The sequence below is a fragment of the Cygnus atratus genome, chromosome 18 (assembly GCF_013377495.2).
Source record: "Cygnus atratus isolate AKBS03 ecotype Queensland, Australia chromosome 18, CAtr_DNAZoo_HiC_assembly, whole genome shotgun sequence".
Lineage (NCBI taxonomy): Eukaryota > Metazoa > Chordata > Aves > Anseriformes > Anatidae > Cygnus > Cygnus atratus.
This window is the reverse complement of record NC_066379.1, coordinates 3,601,338-3,613,346: the sequence shown is the minus strand read 5'-3', so window position 1 is coordinate 3,613,346 and position 12,009 is coordinate 3,601,338. Positions and strand designations below refer to the sequence as shown.

The 12,009-nt window shown below is 39.4% G+C and overlaps 1 protein-coding gene and 1 non-coding gene across 4 annotated transcripts in view; both read right to left on the bottom strand.

The window, feature by feature from the left end:
* B3GNTL1 (UDP-GlcNAc:betaGal beta-1,3-N-acetylglucosaminyltransferase like 1) overlaps window positions 1-12,009 on the bottom strand; it is a 124,301-nt gene that overhangs the window by 57,938 nt on the left and 54,354 nt on the right. The gene's annotated exons all lie outside the window — the stretch shown is intronic.
* On the bottom strand, window positions 11,407-11,478 carry TRNAE-CUC (transfer RNA glutamic acid (anticodon CUC)). The gene has a single exon. It is a non-coding gene; the product is annotated as a tRNA-Glu (tRNA).

The following is a 12,009-nucleotide window of genomic DNA, read 5'->3' as shown; positions in this document are numbered from 1 at the left end:
ACTTTCAAAAATGCCCTTTTCCTAATGCAAATTATTTCTTAGCAAAGAGTTTATATAATTCTACAATCTAATCACACTGGAAAGCATCTGAATTTGAGACATCCATTTCTACATATAATTGCCCTCTTTTTTTCCTGTCGGTAAGTCTTTGGCTTGAAACTTCAGTATCTGGTAAGACAGCCTGTCTTGTCCCTAGGAAAAAGGGCACGGGGAAACTGCTCCTGGAGGACACTGCCTTTCGTCAGCAGGATCATCAGAATGGTGGAAAGCAAACATCAAACATCACACCGGAGCTTTGTTTCTAATAACCAGGCTGGAACATTAGGAGCTTACTTACAGAAATCTGTTTTCTAAAGTGAGAAATTTCTTCCTTCAGCTTCTACTGGCATCCACTTCACTGTTTTCATTGGAAGAACTGCTACAAAGATCAGTCTCCTCCAGGAACAGTTAAGCCATTTCATAAGTCAGATTGTTGCACGCCTCTGTTAGTAGAAACTTGTCTGTGAAGTGCACAACACACCATCAGCAGAAGCTGCCAATACTTTGGGGCATTGCTGAACGTGTTTCATTTCTCTGTAGCATAGTAGGAAAACCTCCTCATAAAATTACACATCTGTTCAGATGTTTGCCATCCTTCTTGTTTCAAAATAAAACACAAAACATCCACATCAGTGTTTCCCCTTCCTTTCACCTGCAAATTAATTAATAACTTTGGATGCAAATCCACAACGAACACGAAGCACAGCATGAGGGCAGGAAACTAGCATTTGACCATAACACCACACCTACCTAAAAGTGCCAAATAAGCCTTTGTCACTTTCAAACTTGTGCTATTCTACATTCATTCCCCTGGAATATACATATCTGTATTAATACATTAATACATCATTGATACAGAGCACATCATATAAACCAGACCTTGAGTAACTGTTGAAACAAAGATTAATATTATTAGTTTTCCACTTTTTTTGAAGAATACTTTCTGACTTCTACAGATTTTAACTTGGGCCTTAGATGCACACAATAGAGCTTCAGAATACCAGCACTTCCACAGAGCTTGAAATACAAGTGTCACTGACAGATTTCATTCAATGAAAATGACATTAACTGTCAACAAACCAAATACTATGAATGAATCAGAATTCCTTTTCTTCATTAAACTCTCCTAATCACACAATTACTGCCTGTTAGGACAAGTTCCCAACACAGTCCTTCTGTCAACAACAAATAATCAGCATCACCCACCTGAAAATTTGGATAAACTATTTGAAATAATAATGGGGTGCCTGCATAAGTCCACTCTTTGTCTTCATTCAAGCCGTGCTCAAACAAACTAAAAGCATAGAGCAGACACAATGTGACCAAGCAGTGCGCTCGTCTGTTATGCTTCTCACCAGCAGGTAGTTGGGGTTCATCTAGGCAGCTCTGCAAAACACTGCCAGCTGAAAACGTGATCCATTTCCATCCAACAAACTTTTGAACTTGTCACAGAAATGTTAGCATTGTTACATCCAGTTTTATCAGTAGGCAGAGACATGGCTCCCTGATCAGGGGCCTGAGAGAGAGCCTAAATCAATCCCAGATCCAACAGCAACCTACCGGCACTGCCAACACACCAAAGGCATTTTTTCCCTTGACCACCTATTGAAGTTCACCACATGTGCAGATAGGTGAAGTCCTTTGACCTAGGATTCACGTACGGTGAATCCTTATGTTTCTCACATGGAATCTGGAGCCCTGGGTCTTGCCTTCATTCACCCGTAATTTTCTCTGTAGTTCCCTCCAGGAAGGGAACCCTGAAGAACAAGGAAATGCTCTGTTCAATTTGTCTTTCACAGTTTACTGGAAGAAAACCAGATTTGGCTCCACTCTCTTTTACCAAAAACGAAACTGAAGAAGTCAGTTCAAATTAAAAATGTCATGCATAGAGCAGAATAAAACATTTTCAGGAAGTTATTAATGTTTTTAATACAGGATTACTGAACGAGGCACTGCAAGCTGTGATTATGTTAAAATAAATGAATGCACCCAGTAAGAAAAGAGCTTTGCTGGAAATCTGATGTAAGGATAAATTCCCTAGATTAAAGGACACAAACAATGAGCTGTCAAACAAGATTTCTAAGGGTGTTTAAAAGATGAATTATGATTTCAAAATCCATTCAGAACTTCCCTATAGAGCCCAGTAAAAGCCAATATAGCCATCCATTGCAGCAGTCAAAAGCAACATCACATTAACAACTGCATCATTTACAGACAACAAACCAGGAGGTATCCTACTTCTTATGGGTATGAAACACTCCACACGGCTACAACCACAGCAGCAACAACCACCGGCATAAGTAAAATCAAGGAGAAAATAAATTTACAGGAACAACCTGAAGTTGCTCTAGCAGAATAAACATATCTGACAATTTTGATACTCTGCTGCCTGTGCAAAATAACCAGAAGGATTTAATGTTGATTGAAAGACAGTAAACAAGAACCATATATGAGCACACTCGTTTTTTTCTTCTGCTCTAAACACACAGCATATACACAAAAAGAATTGTGTATTATTTCACATACTACCAAAAATGCCATTAATATACTAAAAAAAAAAAAAAAAAAAAAAGAAAAAGGCTATTTACCACTAACCAGTGCTCAAGATGACATACAGAGTGTCAATGTTTAAAGCTTCTATAATAAAAATTGCTAATTGAAATTTCTCTCTCGTCAGTATTTGGATTCAGGGCTTTAATATCATCACATCACCGCATATACTGCATAGTTTCCTGTTACGTTCTTTCTAACTTTCGTACCATTCTATCCAAATGAGAACATATGAATACTTATTTTCCTAGTACTGGTTATAAATCCGTTGGCATTCCATATCTTTCTTATGAGACTCATACGCTGCATATATATGCACATAGGCACATGCAAAGATCTGAAAAATACCCAGAGCTGGCAGGTGCAAAACTTCATCTGCTGCAGACAGTTTTTATTTTTTATCTTAACACGGAGCTCACTGCTGCCCTGGATATAAGTAGAAATGGAATTCGATTTTGATTTTTGAAGAACTTTAGTAAAGTTAGATGTACACCACTGTTTAAATTTGAGCGGCTATGTCCAACTCCTGCTAGAGCCTCTGAAGCTTAAAGCAACGTTTAATTGATACATTTCCATCCAGTCCAGTAATTCAGTGGTTAAAGGGGAGAAAATGGAGCGAGGAGAGAAGCTTCAGCAAAGTCTTGTCAGTATTGAATTGTAAATAAAGGTTTAAGCCACTCAAAATTCTATCTTTTGTGCAGATTTCATAAAGTCTTCACAGATATCAATTAGTATTATTCAGGGCCTACAGGTGTCTCAAATTCCTTAGATGCCCTGGTGATTTTAAAGTGCTTTTAAATGTATGCTTCTATAACCCCCGTTATGCTTGCTAAACAAGCAAATTAAAATTCCATAGGCTAGCAAGGCATGGATTTTTTTCCATTCATTAGAGTATGATTCCGAGTTCCATTTTCTGATAATGTGCTTTGTTAGATAAGATTCAGTTTATATTGCATGAAATACTTCTCTTCATTTTTCCAAATACTTACCTCAAATCAGCTTTACAAGCTCCCCAAGAAGCATGTCAAAAGCATGCTCTTCTGTTTATATCAAAGGATGCTAGGATGCTAGACTAACAGATAACACATTGAACATACAACATTCTACACTTCCTAACAAAACTAAAGCTGAACTGCAACTTATTTTCTTTAGGGAAAAATCACAGTAATTGCTTGATTTTCCAGACATTACTACTGGTTCCCTCAGAAAAAGCAGCTTAAATCTGTCATGCCAAATGAGCACGAGGGTTAGGAACTTGTAACAACTAAAGAGATTAGACTGAAACCAATGTTAAGAGAATGCATTTGGATGATCTGTGAATGAAATGACTACAGATGACATCTAGCAAAATTTAGTAACATGGAATAAATTAAAATAAATAAAATAAATTTATGTTCTGAAAAAAAAAGCATACTGCCACTGCCTCAGCAGTGCTACAAACTGTACCTTTGCTAAAAATTAATAGAGTAAGACACCTGTCATTTTAGAGGTGTTTTCTTTATGGTTGTTTGTTAAAGATGAGCAGAACGAGAAATGAAACCCAAGGGAAAATTTCTGAGTTACAGCTACCATCAATCTAGGATCAGCTCAAACCAAAAGAGGAAAAAAGGGAAAGCATTTGCCTGGGTAGTTCCTTTAAACTTTTGCAAAAGCCAAGTGTTCAACTTACAATGCAAGAATATTGTAAACTCAGATGCAATTGCAACTGTCAACTGAATTTGCCCCAGCTACATCTGAAATAGGGCTGATATCGACACACACCGTTGTTAAAAGGCTTTATTAAATGACTACTTTAGCTAACACAATGTGAAAAACCATAAATTATCCTGCTGCTAACATGCAAGTGGCTATTTGCCTGATGGTGATTCTGTGCATATATTGCACACACTGCTTCTCTTGCTAACGCATTATGAAACAGATGCTCCCATCTTCCTAGTAGGACTTTTTAGAAACGTGATTATGAAGGCAAAACTAGAGAAAAACAGCTGGCATTGCAGAAAAATCTCTTAATTAAGCAGAGGCTCAGCTAAGATTTTTGTAACGTATCAGGCTTTGATCACCTACAAGATACCTACGCTACCTAAAAAGACACAAAAACATGATCAGATACTGTTTATGCAAGGCTGGCTATACAAGACCTATTCCCTTATGTGCCTCTGAAATACATATGTACGCAATTGCCAGCAATTTTTGGTCTGGTACTTTACTTTATTCTATAAAGCCTGTGAGAAAAGTCACCATCAACAGCAGTGCTCCTCCTCAGCTAGATACCTGTCTCAGCTTTGCCAGACTGTCTTTTTCAACAGGAAGCTGAAACATAAAGGTTTTGTTTTCTCTTTTCATCTTTTTCTTTTTTTTTTTCCAAGCAGGATTCCACCTAGATTTAAACTTTTTTTTTATAACTTCTTACCCTTCACCTGAAAATGCTTGAGATGTTGAGATTATCCTTCACTCAACTGCTCTGCACATCATCTCCCACATCAGTCACAATGCTAGAAGAAAAGCACAACTATCCATACACTCATATACTAAGTCCATAAATCAAATACTTAAATTTCTTAGTCATTTGCTTAAAAATATTGCATATAGACAATACTTGATATAAACTATGAGAATCAAGTGGAATTGTAAGCGCAATCATGTTTTATTTATTTCTTGATGTACATCTAAGGCAAGTGTTAAGTTCTTCTGAAAACCACGTTAGAGGGGCGAGAGCAACCGAACTGGTGTCACTAGAAAGGAAGACAACATGTTAAGGAAATGAAGAGATGTTAAAACAGTTTGATGAGTCATCAAGAAAAAGGGGAATTTTAAATAACATTTTACCAAATTTGGATAAATAAACAACTTCTGTCAGATTGTTTCCACGCTCCTGTTTGACTGAAAGCACTGCACCATGAGTTCAGCTGCACTGACCCACAATCCAAAGCAGAAGGCAGCCCCAGAAGGTGGCCCCATTTTGCCATGCCCACCTGGCCACCTCTTCCTGGCCTTAAATGTCCATCTCCTCCCTTGCATGGGTTCTGGCACTCACTCAGATAGATGAGAAGCTGATTCACCTTGCTCAACGGGTAAAAATGGATACCACCAAATGAGAAGAAAAGGAAGCAAGGAGGAGAGAGAGAGGCAGGAGCTTGACTGATGGTTTTGGTGGCAGTAAGCCATAAGATCAGCTCTGCTGCATTCCCTAAATGCAAAGCTCTGCAAGAGCAGCTCCACTGATGTAACTAATCACCACTGCAGTTACACAAAGGATCTGCTGCTCTTTCCCTCCTGGCCACACATTCCCCACTACTTATTTCCCTTGCTACAGTCCTGCCGTTCGTCTGAACCCTCAGCAAGCCAATTCGGCTTGCTAACCCAGAAAAAAAAGATTTATTTCCTCTTTATTTCCTACCTGACATGCAAGCTAAATTTGCTCACTGAGGAGCTGACAAGCACTAGAAATGGCTCAAGACTGCTGGCAGTCGTGTTTTTTGGTTGACAACATGTTCTTAGACACGTTCAGCAGCTCTTAGGGATCCTTCAGCTGCCACCCTTACAGCCACCTCAGTAACGGCCACGGCCGTGCCCCTGCCTTCTCCCACCATGGTGCCAGTACAGGTGCTCCTCCACGCCTTGATGGAGTAGCTCATACCTTAAAAAAGCAGTTTTGTTTTCATTTTTTCTTTTTTCTTTCTTGTTTCTTTGTAAAGAGCTGAATTGGCTCATTAAGAGGTCAAACTCTTGTTTCGGTGGGATTTTTCTTGGGCGGGATCATGAAGAAAGGGGAGAGAGAAGGCAGGACTTAAGTAAATTCAAACAGCCAAAGAACCACCGCTTAAAAATGGCAGCGAAGTGCATTGAAATGCAGGACCCAAGATTTTACTGAATGCAATCTGAAATGTGTATGCTGCACATACATTAGACAGATGTACGTCTAATGCAGCCATATTACAATCAGTAAAGATCAAGTACAAAATGACCTGGAGCGGACAATGCTATTTGCTCTGTACAGTAAATGTACAAACGTAACAGCCACTTCTTTTGAGGTAACATGAAGTATTGCTTTCCACGAGCCATGACATCTCAGATAGTAGAAGAACACCAAACATTCACTTCACGAGAAAAAGTCAGAAGAGAGGACCACTTCCCTGTCCCCTAAAATCCACCACCTCTTCAGATTTGTCTTAAGTCCATGCAGCTGGCAGAATTAGGAACAAACATTACTATATGCAAAATGCTGACACAAGTACTAAGCCGTACAGCAGCTGATCTTAGGCGCGTGCATAATAATGAACTCCCTGATGTAGTTTTCAACTTGGAAAACCCTATGTGTCTTCTATTTTAGATTCCTTCCAACAGTTAACGACTAAAGCCCTTATTCACGAGGTAAATTTATCTTGGGAAATGCCCTGAAAGCACAGACTGTAGTCTTCCTATGTACAGTAGCTTACTATTTTCTGAAGATTTATCACATACATTTCTCACTAAGAGATTACATTTCATTATTTCCCAAACTGAATATACATATCTTATACAGCATTTTACTAAAAAGTAAAGGATTTTTAAATGATCCTTCTGTTCTAACAGACTGATTATATAAGTCTTGTAATTCAGGGCTTTAGGCCCAATCATTTTATCCTTGTTTTTATCGTCTTGTGTTTATTTATTGTCACAGCAGCAGCTGAAAGAAGCATTTGGAAAGATCTCACAAGGAAAAATTCTTGTTGGCTTTTCCCACTACAAGTGTCCAGCCAGCTTCTGTACAATCACACAATAGCTAGTGAATTATAGAGTGTGGTTTTTAATTTATTGCAAGATTATTTTTTTTTTTTTGGCAACACGGATCTCCAATCTGAGAACCACGTCCAAAGTCTAGATGGCACTGGGTTCTGACTTCGATTCATTCTTTACTTTGGCCATGATATGAAATATAAATCACCCATACAATAGAATGTAGCTGATGTTTGCTAACATTTCTTTGACAATGAAACGCAGGGATGTGACATGAGAAAGCCAAAGAACAAGAATAAAAAGATGCGTGAATATTTATATAACTATTAAATTGCAAGCACTATTCTTCTCTTGTTTTGCTAAAGGGTATGACTCCATCTCCTGAGAGCATCATCCCCTGCTTAACTATATAACGGTCAGATGGAAGAAAGATATATACATTTTAGTGAATTATTAATGTAGGTTGTATTTTAATCTACAAGATTGTAGAGTAGCAAATGTCCCAGCGGACAAAAAACGTGATCAAATATAGGTAAGGATACAAACCCTTCCCTGCCAAAATGACCTATTCTAGGCTATTTTCTAAAAAGGATAAAAATGCAAGTAAGCCTTACTCAAAGTAGTCAAAGGGTATCTTAAATTTTACTCGTTCATGTAATAAGAAATTTAGATTTGTCTGAACACAGGAAAGTCCATTTACTTTCTGCCTCATGGAACTCACGGAAACATCAATTCAGAGACTTAAAAGGAACGAAAACACACACAAAGGGGAGGCTATGAAGCCAAATACGTAGGTATGACAACACAGCTATTCTGTATGAGCATCTCCTTCTTCCAGCTGGACATAATATTCCTATTTTCAAAAAGTTCACTTTCTTGTCAATGTTTTCAATATTGTTCATCCTTTATTCCATCTGCTGGATGCTGGTACAACACTTTGAAATGTTTCTTTTACTGTTGCTACCCTTCTATCTTGAGAATCTTTAAGAAATTCAAGGAAGAACAGTATAAGTGGTGGATCTGTTTGTGTTTTGTGTAGCTTGTGTTTTGTGTAGCTCCTGATGGGTAAAATACTGATGCCAAAGAATGCATAGATTTCACACGTATCAGCAGTTATAAGTCAAAAGTAATGTAGCATCAGTCAGCATTGCTAAGATGCTCATACAGCATCTCATTCATACATTCAGAGGGAAAAAAAAAGTCTTGTAGAAAGGGACAGGACAGCATTTGGCAGCGAGAGGATTATCTACAACCAGAAAGATGAGGTGCAGTCTATGCAAACAAGAAAGATGGTGAAGAGCACACAGTTTTTGTGTACTGAAGCGACATGTAGTAGCCTGGACAACGAACAGGTTTCATTCCTGTAAACAACCTTAATGCATGCAAATAGATACTGTATTCCTAAATAGAACCCGAACAATGATTAATGAGATTTCTGCGTTAGCTCTTGCAATAAAATGACCTTTCAATATAAACAAACATTAGGCCATATAGACAAAGTGTGTGCAAACAGCGGACAGAAAGAACAGTTGTGCCACATGCCTCTGTAGGTGGTATTTGTCTGGCAAGCTCAGTGACAGTCACACAGAGGGAGTGATGGTACACTGGAGATAGTGGCAATACCAACAACCTGTACGAGTTTAAACTTCCACAGACCTGACTTTCTGGCCTCCTTTTTCCTACAGATTTCCAAAGCATCTCCTGGGTTTTAGTTTCCACATTGCTCAGCTCAGTTTGCTCCAGCTGATAATGCTGAGTCTCCGAGCTCTGATTGCTCTGTTTTTGAACCTAGAGACTACTCATGGACCATCTTTTCTTTCTTCTTTTTTTTTTTCCCCTTATCCTTCACTTAAAAATGTTGCAGATTAATTTTTGTCTTGTTTAGCTCTCCCCTTGCTTAATAATCTCTTCATGGGGTGGAAAGAGATTACATAAACACAGCCATCTCCTTTATTACGGTTTGCCACTGTATCCATACACCCAGTACAGTAGCAGCATGGATTTTAACTTGTGATTTTAACTTTTCTGAACATAGAGTATATGACCTATGCGTTTTTTTGTTTATTGCTTTTTTTTCTTTCTTTTCCCCCCCCCCTTTTTTTTCTTTTTGTTTTTTTTGTAACTATTCCTAATATCAACTTTTGCAGTTTGTAACATCACCCAGTGACAGGTGGTCGGCTTTTTGTTGTTGTTTTTTTTCAACTTAAATTTTGTGGTGGTAACAGTCTCAGTTTCAAGTTGTCTGCTGTAATTCAGTAATGCCTGGCAGAGGTCTGAGTTTAGGTTTCTTTTAAGCAGTACTTAGCCATTTCTGACATCACACTTCATAAGACTATTATATGACAGACACCCTTAGGCATGAGGTGTAAAATCGTACCATTCTGGAAACAGTTCAACTCGCAACAATCAAATAGTGATATGCTGTCACTTTTTAGAAGCTGTAAGCCATAAAAATGAAATACAGCTTTTACACACGTGATTTTACACCTTCTCCAATACTTCTACTTCTCTAAACCAAAAGCCATTTATCATTTTTCATTTGATGGCTGTATCAAATTATTCAGGAGCAATATAAATTATTTGTGCCACCTTTCACAGCACAGAACGTTTCCTTCAGGCACATTTGTATGACTGAAATATTGCTTTCTTGTGATGACGCCTAACTTCCTCTCAGTAAAGCTTCTTACAACATCCCCAAAAATTTTATGTTGACTGACATTATCAACTCATTGGAAATTTAGTTTTTCTTTTACCATAGTTACATTTTCAGTTCTGCTTTTTCTTTATATCATCCTAGGTCCTTAATTTTCTACAATAAAATCTCTCCCAGTGACCAACAGCATTAGTTCATAGTGTCTGTTTCCTCACTCTTCTTGTTTACTGATTTGACTATGTCTGAAAATTTTGACTTTTACACACACACACATATATTTAAGCTCAGGTCTTTCAGTTGTATTTTTTCTCATTTTTAAGTCTCTTTGCACTTAAGTTTAATTTGAATTCTATGCTATCAAAAATTCGGCATCTGAATTGGAAAAAAAAATTGTTAACAAATGGATCACATGTTACTCCAACCTCTTACCTTTTACAAGAAAGTTAAAGAAAAATGAAATCAAAAGGCAGGAAAGAGCGAGAATGCCCCAGGCCCCTCAAACTGCTGTGACAACTGATCTGACCAAAAAAAATCTGCTTAAATAAAACGACTTGGAATCATAGAATTATAGAATCATTAAGGTTGGAAAAGACCTTCAAGATCATCTGGTCCAACCATCACCCTACTACAAATGTCACCCACTAAACCATGTCCCTAAGCAGCATGTCCAACCTTTCCTTGAACACCCCCAGGGATGGTAACTCCAGTACCTCTCTGGGCAACCTGTCCCAATGCCTGACCACTCTTTCTGAGAGGAAACGTCTCCTAATTTCTAACCTAAACCTCCCCTGGTGCAACTTGAGGCTGTTCCCTGTAGTCCTATCACCATTTACCTGTGAGAAGAGGCCGACCCCCAGCTCCTCACACCTTCCTTTCAGGTAGTTGTAGAGAGCAATAAGGTCTCCTCTGAGCCTCCTCTTCCCCACACTAAACACTCCCAGTTCCCTCAGCCGCTCCTCACAGGACTTGTGTCCCAGGCCCTTCACCAGCTTCAAAGCCCTTCTCTGGATACACTCCAGGGCCTCGATGTCCTTCTTGTAGTGAGGGGCCCAAAGCTGAACACAGTACTCGAGGTACGGCCTCACCAGAGCAGAGTACAGGGGGATGATCACCTCCCTGGGCCTGCTAGCTACACTATTCCTGATACAAGCCAAGATGCCGTTGGCCTTCTTGGCCACCTGGGCATACTGCCTGGTCATGTTCAGGCAAGCATCAATTAACACCCCCAGATCCTTGTCCTCTGCACAGCTTTCCAGTCACTCTGCCCCAAGCCTGTAGTGCTGCATGGGGTTGTTGTGGCCAAAGTGCAGGACCTGGCACTTAGCCATGTTGAACCTCATCCCACTGGCCTCTGCCCATCGACCCATCCTGCCCTCCGACATTTCCCCCCAACTTGGTGTCATCTGCAAACTTACTGAGGGTGCACTCAATTCCCTCAAAAGGGGTACTTCCCTGACCGGGAATTGAACCCGGGCCGCGGCGGTGAGAGCGCCGAATCCTGACCACTAGACCACCAGGGACCTCTACAGAAGGATTTTACACCAAACTTGGAGAGCCACACACGACACGCACAGTGCAAACTGCAACTCACCCATAACCCACCCCCGTGAAGAGGCAGAAAAATACAAGTGTTCTTATTTTGCCATTATTGCTTACAGATAATAGAGTTGACAAAAAAGCGCAGTTATAAAAAGGGAGAAAAGCATCTGCCTGTGGTTGCCTCATCTTCTTGCACCCTGCCTCTCACTCTCACACCCAATTCTTCTGGAAATACACATTGTGCTGCTTTATAAACATCGTTTTCATTTCCTTTTCAGGGAGTTGTCTATTAACAGGCATTATTATAGTGCCCTAACTATGTCAATGTCACATAAAAGTTCCAGCCTTCTATCCAAACATCGCTCAGCTTCTCTCTCAAAGGCTTATAAGGAAACAGAAGGAAACACAATGTGGAAGCACTGGAGCATATGTCTATACACCTCCACCACCAAAACAGAAAAACCACTGACCCAGAAATACCCTGAACTGTGTATGGATCTCTAAAGACCACA